Genomic DNA, 21758 nt, shown 5'->3' with positions numbered 1-21758 from the left:
GGACAATGAAAAAGTTTAACTCAATACTTTGTAATATAACCTCAGTTGGCAATTACAGAGGTCAAATGTTTCCTCTAGTTCTTGACCAGGTTTGCACACACTGTAGCAGGTATTTTGGCCCACTCTTCCATGCAGATCTTCTCTAGATCTATCATGTTTTGGGGCTGTCGCCAGGCAACACGGACTTTCAACTCCATCCACAGATTTTCTATTGGGTTGAGGTCTGAAGACTGGCTAGGCCACTCCAGGACCTTGAAATGCTTCTTAGGGAGCCACTCCTTAGTTGCCCGGGCAGTGTGTTTGGGGTCATTGTCATGCTGGAAGACCCAGCCACGTTCCATCTTCAATGCTCTTACTGAGGGAAGGAGGTTTTTGCCCAAAATCTCACGATACATGGCCCCATTCATCCTCTCCTTAATACGGATCAGTCATTTGGTCCCCTTTGCAGAAAAGCAGCCCCAAGGCATGATGTTTCCACACCTGTGCTTCACAGTGGGTATGGTGTTCTTGGGATGCCATTCATCATTCTTCTCCCCCCAAACACGGCAAGTGGAGTTTATACCAAAAATTTTGATTTTGCTCTCATCTGACCACATTACATTCTCCCAATTCTCCTCTGGATTATCCAGATGGTCACTGGCAAACTTTAGACGGGCCTGGACATGTGCTGGCTTAAGCAGGGGGACCTTTCGGGCGCTGCAGGATTTCAATCCATGACGACGTAGTGTGTTACTAATGGTAACCTTTGTGACTGTGGTCCCAGCTCTCTTGAAGTCATTGACCAGGTCCCCCCGTGTAGTACTGGGTTGATTCCTCACTGTTCTCAAGATCATTGATACCCCACAAGGTGAGATCTTGCATGGAGCCGCAGGTCGAGGGAGATTGTCAGTGATCTTGTATTTCTTCCATTTTTTAATAATTATGCCAACAGTTGATCTCTTCTCACCAAGCTGCTTGCCTATTGTCAAGTAGCTTATCACAGCCTTGTGCAGCTCTACAATTTTGTCCCTGGTGTACTTAGACAGCTCTCTGGTCTTGGCCATGGTGGAGAGGTAGCAGTCTGACTGTTTGAGGGTGTTGACAGGTGTCTTTTATACAGATAACCAGTTCAAACAGGTGCCATTAATACAGGTAACGAGAGGAGGACAGAAGAGCTTCTTAAAGAAGATGTAACAGGTCTGTGAGAGCCAGAAATCTTGCTACTTGGTAGGTGTCCAAATATTTATTTTCCACAAGAATATACAAGTATATTGTTTAAAAATCATACAATATGATTTCCTGTTTTTTTTTTTCAGATTCTGTCTCTCACAGTTGAAATGTACCTATGATGAAAATTACAGACCTCTCTCATCTTTTTAAGTGGGTCAACTTACACAATCGGTGGCTGTCCAAATACTTTTTGCCCCACTGTCTATATATATATATATATATATATACAGTGAAGAAAAGGCGGCACTCAAACAGACGTTTTTAGCAAAGAAGTAACGTGGTCAGTTTATTCCGACATGTTTCGGGGTAATCACCCCGTCCTCAGGGTCATAATAACCCAAACTGAACCATTAGACATACTTATATACAGACAGACTAACAATCAAACATATAATGTATATATATATATTTGGTAAAGTACAAAATAAAAAAAACGAAAAAACAAACACACACATATACTTACCGCAAAAATGATGGCGGATTAGTTCTTGCCTTATCTGCCTCCCTACATCTGTACTCCAAGTATCGCCAGATGATTCAAACTCTTCTACTTGCTGACTGTTTTCTTCATCCTCCTCCTCATCATCATGTGTCAGATGTTGTTGCAAACACATGTTATGAAGAAAACAGCAGCAGAACACAATCCCAATCACCTTTAAGGGACTATGCAACAAAAGGCCACCAGACTTATCATGACACCGAAACCTAGATTTCAGTACCCCAAAACATCTTTCTATCACATTCCAAGTGGACTTATGTGCATGATTGTATTGTGTTCAGCAGGGGAATCAGGACGGGACAATGGAGTCAGAAGCCAAGAGAAACAGCCATATCCCCCATCACCTGAAATACATACATAGTATAGAGTGTAAAGTAGGTATTCAGCAACACATTGCTGACATAGTGGGCATTTTTGTAGCATATACATTTAAACACATATCTAGTAACATACCCAACAGCCATCCATCAGGCATTTGTCCGGCTTCAAATTTATCAAAGAGGGATGACCGAGGATGAAGGAGTCATGGCAGCTGCCAGGGCAACCAGCAACAACACTCATTATTTGTAGTTTTACATCACAAACCACCTGGACATTAGTACAGTGGTTCAGATGATGATAAGTATAAATATACTGCCTGCCTCTAGGTGGTATCAACTCAATGTGTGTACAATCTATGGCACCTAGCACATTGGGCATGCCAGCAAGGCCATAGAAAGCTACCCTGACAGCATGACACTGAGACGCCTTGGTAGGGAAGCAGATAGAGGCATCTATGTGGGATTGCAATGCATCCAACACCTGTGTGTACATTGGAACAAATGAGGAGAGTGAGATGAGTACAACTAACAACAAAACAGTCTAATGAAACATTCCGCCTAAACTACTTTGGCATAGATGAGTATGTATGGTATACATCACCTGATTTAAGTATTTAGAAAAGGTTGTCTGTGAGATCCCAATGACATCACCACACACAGCCTGAGAGCTGCCAGTAGCCAGAAAGTGCAACACAGCCAGGAGTTTGTGCAGGCCTGAAACAGAGCAAGCTCGTGCTGTCTCAGGGTCTAGGTCCAGTTTGACAAGGTCATACAAACGGAAAATGTTGTTTCTATTTAGCCAGAACATCTGTATGACCTGGTCATCGGCCAATGCGTTTAAGTTTAAATGCCCCCTAAAAAAACAAGGCCTGTGCAGCCTCCGCGGCACCTGTACAACCTGCTGACCATTTTCAGTTTCATGCCCCTAATTTCTTCCATACTTATGGAGCAGTCTCAGGAATCCCACAGCACACAATACTTCATTGCTACACAGGCCAGCAGCCACTTCAGAGTGAGGGATGTGAACAATGTGCTTAGGCCCCTTTTAAAGGCTCTAAAATTCAGGTGTGATTAATGTTGAAGTAAAAACACATGTAAACACGCCAGCCAAAAGCAAGTCTATTTTTTTCCTGCGTTTTTTAAAGATTCACATTTTTTCACAGCCGCAATTGCCCTTACATGGACGACATTACAAATACAAAAGCTTGGTAAATTACCGTGTTGTATACCTAAACAGCCGTATTTGACCGATGCTCTACACATACGTATTTGTGAACTCTGCCGGGAAAAACCATATGAATAGCCCCAACACTGCCGAGATTTGAGTTTAGTAAATTTCCGAGATGACACACCAAACTCGGACAAAATCTGGACCTTAGTAAATATACCCCCCAGTGTATAAAACTATATGAACAATTTATTTCTGACAAAAAGGTTAAAAAGATTTTTAAAGAGCAAAAACATTTTGAAGAGTATAATTTTTCTCTCTCCAAAAACGTATTTAAAAATGCAGTGCAATCAATGTTTTTTAAGACAAGTAAGATATTAATCAGAGGTCAGTAAGGGAAGCCCAACGCCGACAGACCCCCATTAATCTCCCTAACCCTCATCTTTTCCCTACCCTAACCCTACCTTGTGGGTGCCTAACTCTAACTCTCCCCAATGGTGCCTAAACCTAACCCTCCCTTCCCAGCTGCCTTAACCCAACCCTCCATGCTTGATACCTAACCCTAACCTCCCCTTCTAAGTGTCTAATCCTAACCCTTCCTACCCCCCCCCCCCCCGCGCGCGCGCACACAGCAGGATGCCAGAGCGTCCCCCTGTGAGGACGATCCAGATGCTGGCTGTCGGTAATGTGATGTCAGCATCCAGAGTGGTGTTGGCATGCAGCCGCCGGCATTGCATCCTCCCTTGGGATCCCAGCGTCGGTATATTGACCGCCAGGTTACCATCCATCGGGAAGCTAACTACTTCCCATTTAACATTAGTATTCTTCAGGTGGGAAATTGGAAAACTATGTAATTAGATTTTTAATAAACCTCCCGTAAGAGGATAAGAAGGGAGTTGACATAATGATGTCATCACCGATGCGTGGCTTGCGTTGTGTGAACGATAACGCCCAAACGGACAATTGGATCAAAATTTGGATTGCACCTCCAGTGTGTAGAATTTAATAAACTACAAAAATGGTTCTGTCACTTTTTACTGCATCTGCTACGTGTGCACCTTGGGAACCAGGCTGTGGGGTGGGGGAGGTTAGGGTTAGGCTGTAGAGAAGAGGGGTGGGGTAAGGATTGAGCACCACTGGGGGGGTGTTGGGGTTAGGCACTAAGGGGGAGGGTTAGGGTTAGGTTGCGGGAAATGGGGGCTTAGGTTTAGGCACCACTGTGGGGAGGTTAGGGTTAGGCACCAATAGGGGAGGTTAGGGTTAGGCTGCGGACAGGGAGGGTTAGGGGGTAGGGGAGGGAAGTTACGGTACCTAACGCACCCCTGTCGGCATTGCTACAATCGGAATAGGGGACTCCAAAAATTTGGATTTGGAATTTTGGATAAGGGATACTCAACCTGTTTGTGTGTGTGTATATATATATATACTCCCCCATCTCTTTTTCTTATGGGGTGGCAGCCCTTTCCTCCAGTGGTTTGCTGTTCAGACAAACCTTTTGGAAATTTGGAAGGTAAAAGTGAGAATAGTCGACTCCTAGTGTAATAATGTATGTATAGTGTGACCTTCACCCTCGGTATCACCCAAGTGAATTCAAGGTGTACCGTGAATGGTGGAATTCAAACCACTTCTTTGAATAGCACAGTGTCACGGTTCTGACATATAATAGAATTAGTTGTCATCAATAATGGTCTGGTGGTCCTTTTCATAGGTTTTATCCTCAAACTCTGGGGGACTCAGCAGCAACCTCTTCCCCAGGGAGGTGTTTGGTCCCCTCTATCCTCAGGGGAGGAGTGCAAGAGCTTGAGTCTCCTTGTCTTTCCTCCTTCTACGCCTGTTGCACATTTAATTCCCCGGGTTGCTGGTGATGCAGGGCAGTCAGGAGCAAAAACTGACATCTGGTCCGGACTTAAGGACCTGCCGATTACTGACATGTCTACTGTCACTGCATATGATTCTGTCACCATTGAAAGAATGGTGGAGGATTATATGAGTGACAGCATCCAAGTAGGCATGTCAAACAGTCCCTACGTATTCTGGCAGGAAAAAGAGGCCATTTGGAGGTCCTTGCACAAACTGGCTTTATTTTACCTAAGTTGCCCCCCCTATAGTGTGTACTCATCCACAAGTCCTGCATACTTTGCAGAATCGCTCCATCTTAGCTCCTCCTTCAATTTCTTCAGCTGCTTCTGCAAAAGCATGATGAGGGGAATGACCTGACTCAAGCTGGCAGTGTCTGAACTGACTTCACAGTGGCAAGTTCGAAGGGTTGGAGAACCTTGCACAAGACGGAAATCATTCTCCACTGCGCTTGAGTCAGGTGCATTCCCCCTCCTTTGCCTACATCGTAGGTGGCTGTATAGGCTTGAATGGCCTTTTGCTGCTCCTCCATTCTCTGAAGCATATACAGATGTAGCCACCTTTATCTTGACTGTTTCTCCGCCGAGACGGGCGTTTAGTCACGCTAAGGCGATAGCTGAGTTTAATCACAGGTAGGCGCGTTGAGGCGATCTAGATACTCATCATGCATTACACATCTCCACCACTGTGTGGCTAATGCTCCACTAATCCAGTACTTTCGATCGTACAGTATAGCGGCGGATTGATCTACAGCTCTGGCAATACTGTAGGCGTAACGGGAGGCGGTGGAAAAAGATGGTGACCTACAGTACTGTAGAGTACTGTACTGTATGTGTATGGAGTACTGTATGTGTATGGAGACGCAACTACAGTAATTGTGTAAAAGGAAGAATGTACAGGACAATGTATAAACACCGTGCTTTTAAAATACATGAGCGTCTGAGTTCGCTAATGCATAATGGGAATGGAGGGCTAGCAGGAGGCGGTGGAAAATACCGTGCTTTACAAATGCGAGCGTCCGAGTCCTCTAAGGCATAAACCAACACCAATGGGGTGGGGGCCGGGCGCTGTTTGCAGTACTTTCACACATGAAATTGGGAGTCTATCATGAGGCGTCGTGGGCTTGGGGTGAAGGCTCCCACCTCCCACGCTGGGGGTCCAGGGTTCGAGACGTGATGTGCCTTTTTTTTTTTAATTGTAATAATACACTGTATTATTTTATCTACATTGTAAGACAGTCAATGGAAAGGTGCACACAAGTTACATATAAATCAGAGTACATCTGCAGGAGCGATTCTTTACGCTAAATGCAACTAAACAGCGGGAATGAAATGAGGGTATTCTGACGCTACTAACTGAGCAAAACAGTACTGTAGATCTTCAGCGTTTGTGTATTGCACAGGACCTGAATTCCCTCCCTGTGCAGGCTCCCAAGGGGGAAGGGCGATGGGGGTAGGGGGAGACGATGGAAAATACTGTGCCTTTGAAATGCAATTACATGAGCGTCCGAGTCCACTACGGCATACTGTAAACCAACACCAATGGGAAGGAAGTGCCAACCTTTTTTTTAATGTGTTCCCGTGACATTCATTTTAATATTTTTTTTTCCTCTCTAATACATCCAATGGAAGGATGCACACAGATTTCACATAAATCAAAGTACATCTGCAGGAGCGATTCTTTACGCTAAATGCAACTGCACAGCGGCAATGAGTAGAAATGAGTGTATTCTGACGCTACTAAGTGAGCAAAACAGTACTATACAGTAGATATTCGGCGTTTGTGTATTGCACAGGACCTGAATTCCCTCCCTGTCTACTGCATGATCTGTGCAGGCTCCCAGGGGGGAAGGGCAATAGGCTAGCAGGAGGCGGTGGAAAATACCGTGCTTTACAAATGCGAGCGTCCGAGTCCTCTAAGGCATAAACCAACACCAATGGGGTGGGGGCCGGGCGCTGTTTGCAGTACTTTCACACATGAAATTGGGAGTCTCTCATTATACACATACAGTACAGTAATGCCACACATTAGTAATGCATTTCATATTTACATTTTCTGATTTAATTTCATAGAGCCGCAGTCACTCACAGAATATAGGCATGTACAGTAGCATCTCATTTGCCGCCTCTGTACAGTATATTACAATAGAAAAAAGTTATAGTGTCAGTGAAAAAAGCACCTCATGACAGATACTGTACACAAGCTCATGTCTAAATACTGTATACTGTAAGCAGTGACATTAAGGGGTACAGTATATGCAATTGCGGTCGAATTCCGGCAGGAATACGGAAAAAATTAACACGGGATCCCCCATCTTTTTAGAACCAGCACCGGGCTCTGCTCCTGGTCCTGGTGCAAAAAATAAGGGGGACAAAAAAGCGTAGGGGTTCCCCGTATTTTTTGAACCAGCACTGGGCTCCACTAGCTGGACAGATAATGCACAGCCGGGGGACACTTTTATACCGGTCCCTGCGGCCGTGGCATTAAATACCCAACTAGTCACCCCTGGCCGGGGTACCCTGGAGGAGTGGGGACCCCTTAAATCAAGGGGAACCCCCTCCCCCCCTCCAGCCACTCGATTATCTCTATCGCCCCTGTGTATTTTGGCTAGGGGATTGTGACGCTCCTTCAGCATTGCCCCGTAGCCTGCAAAATCTGTGCTGTTATTTGCTCCATAGCTGAGTGCCTCCTAGGAGCTAGGAGTCACAGGCGGTAGCCATTTCTATTGAGTCTGCCCTGCTATAGAATTGTATGTGTACCGTACGGTGCATAGAACCTTTACAGTAGAAACTCTCCTGCAGCTTGGGGGGACAAAAAGCATAGGGGTTCCACCTATTTTTTGAACCAGCACCGGGCTCCACTAGCTGGACAGATAATGCACAGCCGGAGAACACTTTTATACCGGTCCCTGCGGCCGTGGAATTAAATACCCAACTAGTCACACCTGGCCGGGGTACCCTGGAGGAGTGGGGACCCCTTAAATCAAGGGGACACCCCCTCCAGCCACTCGATTATCCCTATCGCCCCTGTGTATTGTAGCTAGGGGATTGTGACGCTCCTTCAGCATTGCCCCATAGCCTGCAAAATCTGTGCTGTTACTTGCTCCATAGCTGAGTGCCTCCTAGGAGCTACTGTAGGAGTCACAGGCGGTAGCCATTTCAATTGAGTCTGCCCTGCTATAGAATTGTATGAGTACCGTACGGTGCATAGAACCTTTACAGTAGAAACTCTCCTGCAGCTTTGGCCTGCTTTATGTAAAACTTGTGTTTTGTCAGTTTGCTATGCGAGCGAGCCCGGTGTAACGTAATGTGCATAGACCTCGCTTATCTCTGTGTATTTTGGCTAGGGGATTGTGACGCTCCTTCAGCATCACCCCGTAGCCTGCACAACTTATGCCATTTCTCACTCCATACCCGACTGCTGCCTGCCACGAGGTGGGGGTTCAGGGGTAGTGGTCATTTTGCCAGTGTGCTATGCGATTGAGTCCGGTGTACCGTAATACTGTATGCAGACCTACAGTAGCTTATCCCCATCGCCCCTGTGTATTTTGGCTAGGGGATTGTGACGCTCCTTCAGCATTGCCCCATAGCCTGCAAAAGGGTTCAGTGGCGGCGGCCATTTTGCCAGTGTGCTATGCGATCGAGTCCGGTGTACCATAATGTGCATACTGTACTGTAAATCTCACTTATTCCTGTTGCCCCTGTGTATTTTAGCTAGGGGATTGTGACGCTCCTTCAGCATTGCCCCATAGCCTGTACAATCTGGACTATTACTTGCTCCGTAGCCTAGGGCCTCTGTGGGGCAAGGAGTCATAGGTGGTAGCCATTTCTATTGAGTCTGCCCAGCTACAGAATTGTATGTGTACTGTACGGTGCATAGAACCTTAACAGTAGAACCGCTCATGCAGCTTTGCCCTGGTTTATGTGAATAAAAATAATAATACAGTGTCTGAAAAAAACTAACATGCATTCGTACTTTAGGAATCGAACCCGGGACTCTGAGTATAGGAAGCGAAACACTTCACCACTTCGCCGCAGACAGATGAATAAATCCATTGGTTTTGATTATGCTGTAATGGCTACGGGATTAGGATGATAACATACTGTACAAAATTCCTAATCTTGAGAGGCAATAGTGAACTTCTAACACACATCCATTTGCGACAGTGTACACTACTGGTTTTATGTTGTTTTGTCTGCGGGACTTTGACGCTCACATACAGTATTCATAAAGTACTGTAGATGGATCATATACTGTATGCTGTACTATTTGCGTCTGTGTCGTATATACAGTACTGTATTAAATAATGCAGCGTAATGAGTATTTACTGTATGCAGCGTAATGAGACGCCTTAGTAAAGTAGTCCTTATTATATATTTAAGTATTGTATTTTACGGGAGACCACACGCATGCTCAGTGGTGATTGTAAAAAGCGACATCTGGTGGCTGATCGCAGGTATTACACGTAAAGGTAACGCCAAACGCTCTGTCTGCCTCCGTGCGATTAGGTACGCCTCTCTGTGACTAGGCGCGCCTCCCTACGCTGCGTATGCTCGATCGGGACAAACGCCTCAGCCACTCAAGATAAAGGTGGCTACATCTGTAGAGTGTTGAATTCCACCTCGTTACTACCTCTTGCTTCAGGTGATGGCGGGGCAGGTTCAGGAGTGTTTGATGGAACTTCAGTCTTCGGCACGCGGTGGCTGAATGTCGAAAATGGCCCACAATTTCTTGGGCCACTGACATCTCCTGCACGCCCCTGTAATTTTTCAAAAAATTCTGCACCACCAATTTAATTTTATGTGCAAACCATGGGACGTGCTGGAATTTGCCCAGATGTAATGCACGCACAATATTGGTGGCGTTGTCCGATATCACAAATCCCCAAGAGCGTCTAATTGGGGTAAGCCATTGTGTGATGATGTCCCACAGTTTCTGTAAGAGGTTGTCAGTGGTGTGCTTCTTACGGAAAGTGGTGATACATAGCGTAGCCTGCCTAGGAACAAGTTGGCGTTTGCGAGATGCTGCTACTGGTGCCGCTGCTGTTGTTGTTGCTGCGGGAGGCAATGCATCTACCCAGTGGGCTGTCACAGTCATATAGTCCTTAGTCTGCCCTGTTCCACTTGTTCACATGTCCGTGGTTAAGTGGACAGTGGGTACAACTGCATTTTTTTGGATACTGAGGACACTTTTTCTAACGTCTCTATACATTCACAGTATCGCCTGCATAGTGAAGTGGAACTTAGATGAGATTTGATACCAGGGACACATTACCTCAAACAATTCTCTAAGTCCCACTGAACTAATGGCAGATACCGGACACACGTCTAACATCAACATAGCTGTCAAGACCTCAGTTATCCGCTTTGCAACAGTGTGACTGTTGTCATATTTCATCTTCCTCACAAAGGACTGCTGAACAGTCAATTCCTTAGTTGAATTAGTACAAGTAGTCTTCCGACTTCCCCTCTGGGATGACGATCAACTCCCAGCAGCAACAACAGCAGCGGCAGCAACAGCAGCAGTAGTTGTACCACTCAAGGATCCTGCGGAGAAATCCCGGTTAGGAGAGGACTCCTCAGTCTTGCCAGAGACATGGCCTGCAGGACTACTGACATTCCTGACTGAGGAGGAAGTTGATGTTGAGGAAGTTGGTGGTGTGGCTTGCAGGAGCTTGGGTACAAGAGGAATTTAGGTGTCAGTTGACTGCTTACACTGTTACCCAAAGTTTCACAACTTGACACTGACTTCTGATAAATACACTGCAGGTGACGTGTAAGGGAGGATGTTCCTAGGTGGTTAACGTCCTTACCCCTACTTATTACAGATTGATAGAGGCAACACACGGCTTGACTCCTGTTGTCCGGATTTGTGGAGAAATAATTCCACACCGAAGAGGTGGCTCTTTTGGTATTTTGCCAAGGCATCTCAATGGGCTTATTCATCCCACGGACAACAGGTGTCTCCCCCGGTGCCTGATTTAAACAAACCGCATCACCATCAGAATCCTCCTTGTCAATTTCCTCCTCAGCGCCAGCAACACCCATATCCTCATCCTGGTGTACTTCAACGGGGACATCTTCAATTTGAATATCAGAAACTGAACTGTGGGTGCGCCCTCCAGCCCTGGCAGAGGGCATGCAAATGGTGGAAGGAACCACCTCTTCCAGTTCAGTGTTGGGAAGGTCAGGCATCGCAACCGCTAACACACTTGGACTCTCCTTGGGGATTTGTGATACCATCTTAGAACGCACAGTTCTTTGCTGTGCTTTTGCCAGCTTAACTCTTTTCATTTTTCTAGCAGGAGTATGAGGGCTTCCATCGTCATGTGAAGCTGAACCACTAGTCATGAACATAGGCCAGGGCCTTAGCCGTTCCTTGCCACTCCGTGTCGTAAATGGCGTATTGGCAAGTTTACGTTTCTCCTCAGACCATTTACATTTCTTTTTTTGGGTAATTTTACTGAACTTTTGCTTTTTGGATTTGACATGCTCTCTACTATGACATTATGCATCGGCCTTGGCAGATGACGTTGATGGCATTTCATTGTGTATGTCATAACTAGTGGCAGCAGCTTCAGCACTAGGAGGTAGTGGTTCTTGATCTTTCCCTATTTTATCCTCCAAATTTTTGTTCTCCATTATTTTTCTGGAGTTATATAACAATATGCGGTACAGGAAAGCGTACCTCTACACCACATAGGGCAAACCCTGTGAAAATAATTTGGATTAAATATTAATAACCCCTTTATTTGGAGTAAATAATATACAGCACAGGACAGCACCACTGAACTTATATGGCAGCACCACTGGATTGGATTTATACGGCAGTACCACTGGAATTATATGGCAGTACCACTGGAATTATACGGCAGGATCGCTGTAATTATACGGCAGTACCACTGGAATTATACGGCAGTACCACTGGATTTATACGGCAGTACCACTGGACATATACGGCAGTACCACTGGACTGGATTTATACGCCAGTACCGCTGGAATTATACACCAGTACCGCTGGAATTATACGGCAGTATCACTGGATTTATATGGCAGTACCGCTGGACATATACGGCAGTATCACTGGACATATACGGCAGTATCACTGGACTGTATTTATACACCAGTACCGCTGCAATTATATGCCAGTACCGCTGGAATTATATGGCAGTATCACTGGATTTATACGGCAGTACCGCTGGATGGCAGTATCACTGGACATATACGACAGTATCACCGGACTGGATTTATACGCCATTACCGCTGGAATTATACGCCAGTACCACTGGAATTATACGGCAGTATCACTCGATTTATACGGCAGTGCCGCTGGACATATATGGCAGTTTCACTGGACATATACGGCAGTACAGGGACACCACCACTGGACTGATGCAGGATAACACAGCACCACTGCAATGGACTGGATTTATACAGCAGCACTGGACATATGGCAGCAGAGGACACCACCACTGTGACTGGACTGATGCAGCGCAATACACCACCACTGAACTGATGCAGCACAACACAGCAACACTATATACATATATAGATAGATAGATAGATAGATAGATAGATAGATAGATAGATAGATAGATAGATAGATAGATAGATAGATATGTGTGTATATACAGTATATATATATATATATATATATATATAAGATTTTCTGCCAAATGTATTTCTCATTATTATTAATATTATTATTATTATTATTATTATTATTGATGATGATGATGATAATGATGATGATGATATTTGTTAAGTGATTTGGACACACCTCATCTGATAGAAGGTTAACAGCAGTACTTAACCACCGCTAATAGTATCGCTGGGGACTATCCTATGCCAGAATCCTTTTCTCCCAATGCCAGCACTTATTGGGGATTATGGAGGCATCCAAAGAATAATCCACGATAAGGCCGCTGTCGGAGCTGCGATAACACATGGGATCAGGGACTTATCCCTGATCCCATGTCCAATTTCGGCTGATCAAAACGGTCTTTGATGGGATACTGCGATAATGACCGTCAGTCATTAACCGCGATATCCGCCCATTTTGATCAGCCACAATCGCAACGGGGCTAATAGGATACCACCCTTAGTATGCCTGGCTGTTTGTTAGTCATGGTCTGCAGAGGACGTCAGGAAACAGTGAGGAAATATGAATATATCATTCAGCTGCCAGTCATTACACATCTATTTCTACACTAACTTCTCAGAACCTAACTTTTTATGTTAAGTGGGAAACTATGGATGTTTGTGAGATCACATTGTACAGTAACTTCACATAATGGGGAACTTTATATAAATGCAGAGCCGTCCCTAACCAATATGATGCCCTAGGCAAGATTTTGGCTGGTGGCCCCTAGCACCACCGCTAGTTCCGCCTCAGACCCTGCACCCCTTTCCCAGCATCATCACCCCTCACCCATAGCAGTCCTCATTTTGGTGATCCTACCCCCTATATTTTAAATAGGAACAGTGCCACATTCGGCGCAAAGCCCAAAAAGGGGCGTGTTCTTGCTGGGAAGGGGCATGGCCACACAATAGCACCCCCAATTGAAATTATGCCACACAGTAGTGCAACTTTATTTACATTTTATCCTGCGATAGTGTCCCTTATTCACGTTTCATCGCACATTAGTACCACTTTACCTTATATACATTACTCCTCACAGTAGTGCCCCTTATTCACATTACATCACACTCAATTGCTCCTTATTCACATTACACCACACCATATTGCTCTTTATTCACATTAGACCACACAGTAGTGCCCTTTCTATACGTTACGCCACACAGTAGAACACCGTATACACATAATGTCACACATTAGTAATGCTTTTATACAAATAATACCACACAGTAATGCCCCTTACACATTATTAATGTCCTTATAAACATAATGTGCCTTATACATTATGCTAACCTTTATTAATGCCCTTAAACACATAATGCCCCTTACACATATGCTGCACATTATTAATGCTCTTATACACATAATGTCCCTTTCACATATGCCGCACATTATTAATCCCCTTATACACATAATGACACACATAATGCCCCTTACACATATGCCGAACACTACTGCACAACCAACCCACCCGCACACAGCACTCACACGGCCGCTAACACTGTGACCTCTGCCTCTGCTTGGATACAGATGTGTCCTCATACATCTTTCCTTAATACGACATGCAGCAGGAGATGCCTGGCGTGAGTCAGCTGGCAGCTCTGCTAACGTTGGGCACCTTTTTAGATGAAAATGCATCTTATTTGCATTACTATGTGGCTAGGATGTACAAGCAGCTTCTGCTGATTAAAATACTATGTGGGATGCCTATATTCTGTGTGCGACTGTGGCTGGATCTGCATACGAAATGCTACATTACAGTGATTTCCAGAAATTCACTGTAACGTAGCATTTCGTATGCAGATACACCCCCAGTCACACACAGAATATAGGCATGCCGCATATAATTTTAAACAGCAGAAGCTGCTTGTGCCCCTAGGTATACCAAATGCCCTAGGCATATGTCTAGTTTGCCTATGCCTAGGGCCGACTCTGTATAAATGACATTGCAGAGAAAACACATTCTGCCGACTTTTATGCTGTTTTGCTTACCTAGTTTCCAAACAGTTGTAGTTGGTTCTGCCAGTGCAGCCATCAGGGGGGTATGCGGGGACTGGAGTCCCGGGCCCTTACAGAGAGGGGGGCCCACCCCTGGCTCCTACCACCAATGCCTGGAGAGCTGCACCAGGCTGCACAACAACAGCATGCTGATGCCCAGAATGGCTATCTTAAAAGAAGGCTTCCTTGTGCATCAGCTCTCCATGCAGATCTTCTATAGCAAGAGATTAAAGTAATAGCAAGAGATTAAAGAAGGAGAGTATAGGCCCTGTAAAAGACAAGTCGGGAGTCTTAATCAAAAATGATAATGACATAACGGACATACTTAATGAATTTTTTTCAACAGTATTTACTAGAGGGGGCCCAATTATGGGACTAACACACAACCTCAATAATGAGAATATCCCACTCATAGGTACTTATTTAAGTGAGGAGGAAATCTGTGACCGATTAAAACATTTAAAGATTAATAAGTCACCGGGGCCCGATGGAATTCACCCAAGGGTTCTAATGGAGCTTCACTCTGAACTTGCAAGAACTTTTTGATCTTTAAGGATTCAGTTATATCAGGTATGGTTCCCAAAGACTGGCGTATAGCGGAAGTAGTGCCTATATTCAAAAAGGGAAGTAAAGCTGAACCGGGAAACTATAGACCAGTTAGTCTTACATCTATAGGGGTATATGCAATTGCGGTCAAATTCCCGAAAATGTCGAAAAACGGGGCATTTTCAACACACAAAAAAAATCGACAATGCAATACGGTACTTTTCGACAAAAAAACGGACTTTTCAGATTCGACTTTTTGCAATTCGACATTTTTAAAATTCGACATGTCTGCAGTGGTAAAAATGCGGCAATTCGACAAAAGTATATTCAATTGAAGAATGTCGATTCGACTTTAGTGCTTTTCGACAGTAATATCGTCAATTTCCTTCCGCCTCACTTTGCTGGCGGAATCTAATAAAAAAAAATTAAAACATTTTTTTTGTGTTTTTTTTTTGCTAATAGCATATCTATTTATATTAGAAGGGATTATGTACTTGGTTTGTCTATTAGAGGTACACAAGTATTATATATTTTTTAAAAGAATATTTTTTTTTTTAACTGACTAAAATAGAGAGAGCATGGTTTTTAGTGGGAAGGGGTGGGAATGGGTTCAAATCAAGAAAAAAAAATGCGTGGGGTCCCCCCTCCTAAGCATAACCAGCCTCGGGCTCTTCGAGCCGGTCCTGGTTGTAAAAATACGGGGAAAAAACGGACAGGGGATCCCCCGTATTTTTAGAACCAGCACCGGGCTCTGCGGGGTACCCTGGAGGAGTGGGGACTCCTTAACGCAAGGGGTCCCCCCCCTCCAGCCACCCAAGGGCCAGGGGTGAAGCCCGAGGCTGCCCCCCCCCACCCAAGGGCTGCGGATGGGGGGCTGATAGCCTTGTTGAAAATGAAAGAATATTGTTTTTGCAGAAGAACTACAAGTCCCAGCAAGCCTCCCCCGCAAGCTGGTACTTGGAGAACCACAAGTACCAGCATGCGGGGGGAAACGGGCCCGCTGGTACCTGTAATTCTTCTGCAAAAAAATACCCAAACAAAAACAGGACACGCACACCTAGAAAGTACAACTTTATTACACACATGCCTACACACACATACTTACCTATGTTCACACGCCGACCTCTGTCCACTTGTCCAAGTAGAATCCGGGGTACCTGAAAATAAAATGATACTCACCTAAATCCAGTGTCCTGTTATTATTTGTAATCCTCGTACTTGGCCAAAAAAAAAAACGCATACCCGATCCACACGGACTGAAAGGGGTCCCATGTTTACTTTACACATTAGACCCCTTTCCCCAAATGCTGTGACCCCCCCGTGACTCCTGTCACTGAGGGTCCCTTCAGGCAATCAGGGAGCGCCACGTCCTGGCACTCTCCTGATTTCCTATGCGCGTCTGAGCTGGCAGACAGCGCATCGCACAGCCCCTCCATTATCTTCAATGGTGGGAACTCGGTGGTCACCGCTGACTGCAAAGTTCCCACCATTGAAGATAATGGAGGGGGCTGTGCAATGCGCGTCTGACACCTCAGACGCGCATAGCCAATCAGGAGAGCGCCACGACGTGGCGCTCCCTGATTGGCTGAAGGGACCCTCTATGACAGCAGTCACGGGGGGTCTCTGTATTCGGGGAAAGGGGTCCCATGTGTAAAAGGGGTCCCATGTTTTTTTGACAAGTACCTGGATTACAAATGGATTACAAGAAGAAGAGGCTTCTACACTGGAGTATGTGAGTATAATTTTTTCCACAGGTACCCCATGGATTCTACATGGAGAAGAGGACCGACCCTCATGTGAACATAAGGTAAGTATGTGTATATGGAGGTGTGTATGTATGCATTAAAGTTATACTTTCAAGGTGTGTGTCTTATGTTTTTATTGGGGTATTTTTTTTAGTAGTAGTACTACAGGTACCAGCGGGCCCGGTTTTCCTCCGCATGCTGGTACTTGTGGTTCTCCAAGTACCAGCTTGCGGGGGAGGCTTGCTGGGACTTGTAGTACTGCTACTAAAAACAATATTCATTTTTTTACACAACGGCTAACAGCCTCCCATCCGCAGCCCTTGGATGGGGGGGGGACAGCCTCGGGCTTCACCCCTGGTCCTTGGGTGGCTGGAGGGGGGGACCCCTTGATTGAAGGGGTCCCCACTCCTCCAGGGTACCCCGGCCAGGGGTGACTAGTTGGTTATGTAATGCCAGGGCCGCCGGGAGCTATATAAAAGTGTCCCCCGGCTGTGGCATTATGTATCTGACTAGTGGAGCCCGGTGCTGGTTTCAGAAATACGGGGGACCCCTACGCTTTTTGTCCCCCGTATTTTTGGAACCAGGACCAGGCGCAGAGCCCGGTGCTGGTTGTTTAAATATGGGGGAACCTCTATCATTTCCCCCCCATATTTTTGCAACCAGGACCGGCTCAAAGAGCCCGAGGCTGGTTTTGCTTAGGAGGGGGGACCCCACACAATTTTTTTTCAAAAAAAGAACACTTTCCCATCCCCTTCCCACTGATAAACACAGAGCCCCGGCCCTAACCAATTTGATGCCCTAGGCAAGATTTTGGTTGGTGCCCCCTAGCACCGCCGCTAGTTCTGCAGGAGATGCCTGGCATGAGTCAGCTGGTAGCTCTGCTAACGTTGGGGCGCCTTTTGTTTATGAAAATGCATCTTATTATTTGCATTACTATGTGGCTAGGATGCACAAGCAGCTTCTGCTGATTAAAATTATATGCAGCATGTCTATATTCTGTGTGCGACTGTGGCTGTATCTGCATACAAAATGCTACATTACAGTGATTTCCAGGAATACACTGCAATGTAGCATTTCGTATGCAGATACAGCCGCAGTCACACACAGAATACAGGCATGCCACATATCATTTTAATCAGCAGAAGCTGCTGGTGCCCCTAAGCATACCAAATGCCCTAGGCAATTGCCTAGCTTGCCTATGCCTAAGGCCGGCTCTGGATAAACATGCACGGATCTCATGGATCCCTGCATGCCTATCCAAACACGGGATAAAAAAGCAGGTCTGTTTTTTTTTAGCACTTTTTTACGAATTGTATTTCTGCACGGCAGTGTTTGGCTATTGTCGGCAGTGTTTGTGATTTGCACTTTTTAGTAAATTCCCGACTTCTACCAAATTGCAGGCGTATTTGACCGATGGTGTATTGATTCGTGATTTTTTCCTAGGACTTCCAAAATATTACGAATGCCCTCATCACTGCCGAGATTTTTGCTTAGTAAATTACCGAAATGACACTTTGAAGAAAAAACGGCATCTCGGTCAAAATCGGGACCTTAGTAAATATACCCCTAAGAGGGGATATGATCAACATCTACAAATATATAAGGGGACAATACACAGAGCTTGCGCGGGACCTGTTTTTGGCTAGATCAACACACAGGACTCGTGGACACTCGCTCAGGTTAGAGGAGAGGAGATTCCGCACAATACGTCGTAAAGGCTTTTTTACGGTAAGGACAGTACGTGTATGGAATTCCCTGCCTGAGGGAGTTGTAATGGCCGACTCTGTCAACACCTTTAAGAATGGGTTAGATAAATTCCTCATGGATAAGGATATCCAGGGGTATGGTGCATAGTCACGCACTATAGTTATTATAAAAAGGGATAAAATGCAACGGCTGAAATCAGCATCAGTCATAATTTTAGACAAATCATCATGCATAGGAGACCACAAATAGGTTGAACTTGATGGACAAATGTATTTTTTCAACCTCAGATACTATGTTACTATGTTACTATGCTCCACCTGTATGTAACACATAGGGGTTGAGTAATGCGGTAAATCTTGGAGGAAGGGGGGGGGGGGGGGGGGCTGTCTGTTTTGTCAGTCCCGGGCCCCACAATTTCTGGTGGCAGCCCTGGGTTCTGCAATCACTGTTTTCTAGAACTTTTACAACTCTTGGGCTCAAATGTATTATCCTGCGAACTGTGGGAAGAGACAAGATTTTCGCCAATGTAGCCACTAGATTAAAAGTGGCAATTAAAAAAAAAAAAAAGTGAGAGGAACCAGGTTGGTTTCTCCTTAAAACAAATTGCTGCTTTAAATCTACAGGCTACATTGCCGAAACCTCTCTGCTGCCTGCAACTCCCAGGATATTACATTTGGGCCAGTGGAGAAATTAGAGAGGAGAGTGTCAGTGTGGGGTCAACGTGAGGCCTCTCCCCACTCACCAGTGTATGTGCCCAGTAGACTCTGGCACTGTGCCAGATTCCACTGGGCATGGGCTGATATCTGGAAACATGGGGTCCACCATCCTTGCCATTTTCCCAGTGATTTCTGCAGCGTTGACCAATAGGTATCATCTATGGATGCAGGTTGAGCCAGAAATGGGACATCAAATTGCCATGATTTTGCCCCCAATTCACAGCCCCATAGGGGTGCATAATAATATGTATAATCCTGGGGCTACTGTAACTGTGGCATGTGCTGGCTCTAGATCTCTGCCATAGATGGCATCATCTGCAATTGAATCAACCCCTTACCTCACTCCTGCTGCAGAGAGACTGATCATGAGGTCACATGGGAATAGCAGATACTGGGGACACACATGTAATGTATAATGATAAATAATAGTTTTCTCTTATACAATTGTTTTGTAATATTTTCCTTTGGCAAACACAGGGGGGGGGGTTCCAGTTGTCCGGCAACCCCCCTTCAACATAGCCTGGCCAGCAGCCACTACATGCAGTATAAAGGGTGGAATGGAGCTGCTGCACATGCCCAGTGCTTCCTATCAAATATGCTGTGTGTGTTTGTGGATCTGAGTGATCAATCATTGCACCAGAGAGAGAATCTGGTAAGTGGCTTACCATGATCATTGGGCCTGACGTACTGTATTACATAAACTGCACTTTGTTTGGGGCAGACTGTAACTTGTTACATTCTAATTATTCAACCTTCATGGGCTGGCAACAATAAAACATTAAAATAAAATAAAACATTTGGAAACACAGCTCCAGAAATCCAGTGTTTGCCCGTTTTCTACGTGATATCGTTACTTTCCACCCACTATTACGGAGTTTTGAAAAGATACAAAGCCTGAAAACTCTTACTATGACCCACAGATGCGCCTACAAACCCTTAGCTTATTAAAGTTATTGCTTTAGAATGGAATTGCTTTGTAATCTTCCAGAAGTCTAAAATCTTCTTTACATTGGGGGTCATTCTGAGTTGATCGCTCACTCCCGATTTTCGCAGTGCAGCAATCAGGTAAAAAAACTGGCAAAACTGCGCATGCGTATGCGCCGCGATGCGCACGCGCGGCATACGGGTACAAAGAGCATTGTTGTTTTGCACTGCTTCTAGCGACGATTCCATTCGCACAGCCGATCACAAGGAGATTGACAGGAAGTGGGAGTATATGGGTGTCAACTGACCGTTTTCTGGGAGTGTTTGGAAAAACACAGGTGTGTCCAGGCGTTTGCAGGGCAGGTGTCTGACGTCAATTCCGGGACCTTCGTTGCAGCAATCATCACACAGAATCAGCAACTACAGGTCTGGTCTTGTTTTGCACAAAAATTATTTGTACCGCTCGGCTGCACATGCGTTCGCACTCTTGCAAAGCAAAAATACACTCCCCCGTGGGCGGTGACTATGCGGTTGCACGGCTGCTAAAAGTAGCTAGCGAGCGATCAACTTGGAATGAGGGCCTAAGATGTAATGTTACAACTGAATGTTCTCACACATGCACCATATCTGTCAAATGGAATATACCTAAAAAAACTTGTGTCGAACATTTTTGTGTCAACCTTTGTCATGTCATCCTTTGCACCCTGTCTACCTTTTGAGCCAGTCAACCTCATGTATGTCGACCATATGTAGTCGACGTATTGACTGCCTACCTAGACATTGTAGCTCTAATTTACCACACCCAAACGGCAAGCATGATCTTATAATGAATATCTGTAGGAGGTATAAGGGTTTATATAGAGCTGGATTAGGTTAGTAACATGTGTTACGGACATATTGATATTACTAAGAATCATCCATGTTAATTCCTTTCTGATGCGATTGATATCAGTTGGAAAAGCGATTTTGTGTGGAGAAGGCAACGCTTAGTCTATGGATTACTTCCTCGCAGATCATCATCTAATGCATTCATTTAGCAGACATCATTTACGTCATCAGAATCTCCTGCTCATCAAGAGAATTTTAAGCCAGGGCAATACAGCAGGTTTTACATTCTCATTATCTGTGATTGCAGCTGCAAGCCTTTAGGATGTTGCATGTGAATAGCTGATAGCTGAAATAATGCTCTAAGACTTGGCTCCGAAAACAACAGAACGTTCTAAAAAGATAAAAATGCCTGAATGCACGACACAGCTTCCGATCAATCCCCAGGACATCCTGAGGCTGCGGTATCTCATAGGGTCTCGAAGTGTTAACTGGAACGCAAAACTCCATATTTACATGGTCATATGTAACCACATTCCATTACCTGCTGTATCTTTTTCAGCCAATAGCACCTGACCTGTTCAGAAAGGGGGATCCTTTAAAACT

The 21758-nt window shown here is 45.1% G+C and overlaps 1 long non-coding RNA gene across 2 annotated transcripts in view; it reads right to left on the bottom strand.

Annotated features, from left to right (window-relative positions):
• LOC135050170 (uncharacterized) overlaps positions 1-21758 on the bottom strand; it is a 278993-nt gene that overhangs the window by 17338 nt on the left and 239897 nt on the right. The window contains exon 2 of one of the 2 annotated variants that reach the window (XR_010241561.1): positions 14684-14903. The exons of the other annotated variant lie outside the window; for it this stretch is intronic. This is a non-coding gene — a long non-coding RNA (uncharacterized LOC135050170). The remainder of the gene's footprint in view (positions 1-14683; positions 14904-21758) is intronic. 2 annotated transcript variants of the gene reach the window in all.

The sequence above is a fragment of the Pseudophryne corroboree genome, chromosome 2, assembly GCF_028390025.1.
Source record: "Pseudophryne corroboree isolate aPseCor3 chromosome 2, aPseCor3.hap2, whole genome shotgun sequence".
Lineage (NCBI taxonomy): Eukaryota > Metazoa > Chordata > Amphibia > Anura > Myobatrachidae > Pseudophryne > Pseudophryne corroboree.
This window is presented reverse-complemented; position numbering and strand designations above follow the sequence as displayed.